At 50.6% G+C, this 4,512-nt stretch overlaps 2 non-coding genes across 2 annotated transcripts; both read right to left on the reverse strand.

The window, feature by feature from the left end:
• Positions 1 to 275: 275 nt before the first annotated feature.
• LOC149265742 (25S ribosomal RNA) lies at positions 276 to 3,604 on the reverse strand. Its single transcript, XR_016261384.1, has one exon. It is a non-coding gene; the product is annotated as a 25S ribosomal RNA (ribosomal RNA).
• A 247-nt stretch (positions 3,605 to 3,851) lies between these two features.
• LOC149265743 (5.8S ribosomal RNA) lies at positions 3,852 to 4,004 on the reverse strand. The gene has a single exon (XR_016261398.1). It is a non-coding gene; the product is annotated as a 5.8S ribosomal RNA (ribosomal RNA).
• Between the last annotated feature and the right edge of the window lie 508 nt (positions 4,005 to 4,512).

Below are 4,512 nucleotides of genomic sequence, written 5' to 3' on the forward strand. Positions count from 1 at the left end.
CGCATGGAAACCCCAAATTTTGGGCGCCGCATGGAAACCCCAAATTTGGGCGCTGAGTGGAAACCCCAAATTTTGGGCGCCGCATGGAAACCCCAAATTTTGGGCACCGGGGTGCGACATGGAAACCCAAGTTTTCTCGGGCTTCAGCGCCTTTTCCATCGCAGCGTGGAAACCCCAAATTTCATGCCCCCAAGCAATGAAAAATTGTCGTCTCGAGGATAGAGGCAGAGGTACGAGAGGGTTGCCCGGATTTGTTTTGTGACAAGAGCGAAGCTCTGAATCGAGGCGACCAAGGGCTGAATCTCAGTGGATCGTGGCAGCAAGGCCACTCTTCCATTTACAATACCCCGTCATGTATTTAAGTCATCTTCAAAGGATTCTTCTCAACGACCGTCTGGAATTGAACTTCAAAGCTGCCCCAACCGAGATGCTTCACGGTCGCAGTTTGCAAATGACACGGGCCCCTGGGGGGACAAAGCGATGCCCCTACTGCAGGTCGAGATACAGTTGAAGAGTGACATGCACCGCTTCTAGCGCGGATTCTGACTTAGAGGCGTTCAGTCATAATCCGACACACGGTAGCTTCGCGCCACTGGATTTTCAACCAAGCGTGATGACCAATTGTGCGAATCAACGGTTCCTCTCGTACTAAGTTGAATTACTGTTTTGGTGCGGTTCATCAGTAGGGTAAAACTAACCTGTATCACGACGGTCTAAACCTAGCTCACGTTCCCTATTGGTGGGTGAACAATCCAACACTTGGTGAATTCTGCTTCACAATGATAGGAAGAGCCGAAATCGAAGGATCAAAAAGCAACATTGCTATGAACCCTTGGCTGCCATAAGCCAGTTATCCCTGTGGTAACTTTTTTGACACCTTTAGCTTCAAATTCCAAAAATCTAAAGGATCGATAGGCCATGCTTTCATGGTTTGTATTCGTATTGAAAATCAAAATCAAATGAGCTTTTACCCTTTTGTTCCACACGAGATATCTATTCTCTTTGATCTCATCTTAGGACACCTGCGTTATCTTTTAACAGATGTGCCACCCCAGCCAAACTCCCCACTTGACAATGTCTTCTGCCTGAATCGACCCGTTGAAACGTGCCTTAAGGCCAAAAACAGGGGCAGTGCCCCATCTCCACCCCACGGAATAAGTAAAATAATGTTAAAAGTAGTTGTATTTCACTTGCGCTGAAAATGGCTCCCACTTATTCTACACCTCTCAAGTCATTTCACAAAGTCGGACTAGAGTCAAGCTCAACAGGGTCTTCTTTCCCCACTGATTCTGCCAAGCCCGTTCCCTTGGCTGTGGTTTCGCTAGATAGTAGATAGGGAAAGTGGGAATCTCGTTAATCCATTCATGCGCGTCACTAATTAGATGACGAGGCATTTGGCTACCTTAAGAGAGTCATAGTTACTCCCTCCATTTACCCGCGCTTGGTTGAATTTCCTCACTTTGACATTCAAAGCACTGGGCAGAAATCACATTGCATCAGCATCTGCAGGGACCATCGCAATGCTTTGTTTTAATTAAACAGCCAGATTCCCCTTGTCCGTACCAGTCCTGAGTCGACTGTTCGACGCCTAGGGAAAATCCCCCAACAGGGGGCATTCTACGCCCATAGCCCAATTGGCACGCGACTGCCCGCCCTCGCTGTGAGAGTAGCTCGGGCAAACTGCCGATAGCCCACGAGTTGAGGGCGCAGACCCCTAGGCCCAGCCCTCAGAGCCAATCCTTTTCCCGAAGTTACGCATCCATTTTGTCGACTTCCCTTACCTACATTGTTCTATTGACCAGAGGTTGTTCACCTTGGAGACCTGATGCGGTTATGAGTACGACCGGGCATGAACGGTACTCGGTCCTCCATATTTTCAAGGGCCGCTGAGGGCGCACCGGACACCGCAAGACGTGCGGTGCTCTTCCAGCTGCTGGACCCTATCTCTGGGTGAACCGATTCCAAGAAGGGCACCCTGATTCGGGAATATTAACCTGATTCCCTTTCGATGCTTGTGCAGAGTGCACCCTTGATACAAGGCTTCCCCATCTCTTAGGATCGACTAACCCATGTCCAAGTGCTGTTCACATGGAACCTTTCCCCACTTCAGTCTTCAAAGTTGTCATTTGAATATTTGCTACTACCACAAAGATCTGCACCGGGGGCCGATCCACCCAAGCTCACGCCCGAGGTTTCTCAATGACCCCCGCGTCCTCCTACTCATCGGAGCCAGGCAATTGCTCTGATGGTTGAGTATAGGTTGCGCGCTTCAGTGCCATCCATTTTCAGGGCTAGTTGATTCGGTAGGTGAGTTGTTACACACTCCTTAGCAGATTTCGACTTCCATGACCACCGTCCTGCTGTCTTAATCAACCAACACCCTTTGTGGGATCTAGGTTAGCGCGCAATTCGGCACTATAACTCAACTTTCGATTCATCCCGCATTGCCAGTTCTGCTTACCAAAAATGGGCCCACTTGGAGCTCTCGATTCAATGGTGTGGCTCAATGGAGCAGCCGCATCCTCTTACCTATTTAAAGTTTTAGAATAGGTCGAGCGCGTTATGCCCCCGATGCCTCTAATCATTTGCTTTACCCGATAAAACTCACGCGTGAGCTCCAACTATCCTGAGGGAAACTTCGGAGGAAACTAGCTACTAGATGGTTCGATTAGTCTTTTGCCCCTATACCCAAGTTAGACGAACGATTTGCACATCAGTATCGCTACGAGCCTCCACTAGAGTTTCCTCTGGCTTCGCCCTGCTCAGGCATAGTTCACCATCTTTCAGGTCCCAATAGGTTTGCTCGCACTCGAACCCTTTGCATAAGCTCAAGGTCGGTCGATGATGCACCCCCTCAGAGAGGGGATCTCGCCTGTCAGCTTCCTTGCGCCTCTTACGTTTTCAAACCTGCCGACTTGCACACATGTTAGACTCCTTGGTCCGTGTTTTAAGACAGGTCGAATGGAAAGCCCGCCAACCAACACCACGAGCGCGCAGGTGCACACAACCCGCCACAAGGGCGCATGCTTCGTTCCTCAACCACCGCAATGGAAAAAACGACAGGCAGTAATCTACCCGTGCTTGTGACGATGCAGCAGCCCGTGTTGGTTTGCACCTCAAGTCGAGTGGCGGACCAGCCTGAGCCTTTCCACATTCGACTAACACGCTTCGACAACCTCCATCCGCTTCCCTCCCGACAATTTCAAGCACTCTTTAACTCTATTTTCAAATTCCTTTTCATCCTTCCTCGCGGTACTTGTTCACTATCGGTCTCTCGCCCGTATTTAGCCTTGGACGGAATTTACCACCCAATTAGGGCTGCATTCCCAAACAACCCGACTCTCTGACAACGCCTCGTGATGCGGCGGGGTCCTGGGCCAATGGGGCTATCACCCTCTCAGGCGCCCCCTTCCAAGGGACTTGGCCCAGGTCCACCGCTGAGGACACTTCTACAGACTACAATTCAGGCAGCGGCGCCACCCGATTTTCATGCTGGGCTCTTCCTGGTTCGCTCGCTGCTACTAGGGGAATCCTTGTAAGTTTCTTTTCCTCCGCTTAATGATATGCTTAAACTTAGCAGGTGTTCTCACCTGAGCTGAGGTCGCAATGTTGGAGCTAAATCTGCCCTACCCCATGGGAGGACAAGAGAGAGAAAAGCAAGTTCGAGAGATGCCACACAATGCCCGCATCAGCTAACGCCGACTGCCCATCCAAGGGGACAAGATCACCGCTCACCGATGCACACCACGAAACATCGCTAGAGGTATTTCAGCCGATCGCACCGCATGGGGCATGGATGACCTCCTCTGCTGCTCCCTAGCATATTGCAGGGAACGCGTTTGAATGGGATGCGATGCCAGACAGACGTGCCCTCGACCGAGGCCTCGGGCGCAAATTACGTTCAAAAACTCGATGAATCATGGGATTTTGCAATTCACATTAAGTATCGCATTTCACTACGTTCTTCATCATAACAAGAGCCGAGATATCCATTACCGAGAGTTGTTTCCACGTATTACCGAAAAATCAGCCAAAAAACTGAATAGGGGCACCCCCCACAACAAATGTAAGGCCAAGGGGCAAAAGGAGGAAAAACGCATGAGAGAAAGAGAAACAAAGGTGTCTAACCCCCTCATAGGGGGAGGCTCGAATAGAGGAAAATCTCCCCCAGCGCCATGCCCTCGCAAAAATGGGGGAAATGCGTGGAACAATGATCGAGAAGGACTAGGGTGGCCACCCCGGGAGCTCGCACTACTTTTAGCCCTTCCCCAACACCAGCCCACAACAATTCCCCCTTTTCTCCGTAAAGCTAGGGACCGAAAGGAAGAAAAGGGTAGAAAACAAAGCACAAGCCTCCCAAGCCCCGTGCCTTCGGCAAAAGGGGGGAATTGAAGGGGACGACGATTGAGAAGTACTAGGGTGGCCACCCCAGGAGCTCATACTGTGTTTCGTCCTTCCGGAACAAAAATCCACAACAATCCCACCTTTTGTCCGTAACGCTAGGGGCCATGA

Source organism: Pinus tabuliformis, chromosome 6 (assembly GCF_031772625.1).
Source record: "Pinus tabuliformis cultivar Carrire ecotype Pingquan chromosome 6, CPIR1, whole genome shotgun sequence".
NCBI lineage: Eukaryota > Viridiplantae > Streptophyta > Pinopsida > Pinales > Pinaceae > Pinus > Pinus tabuliformis.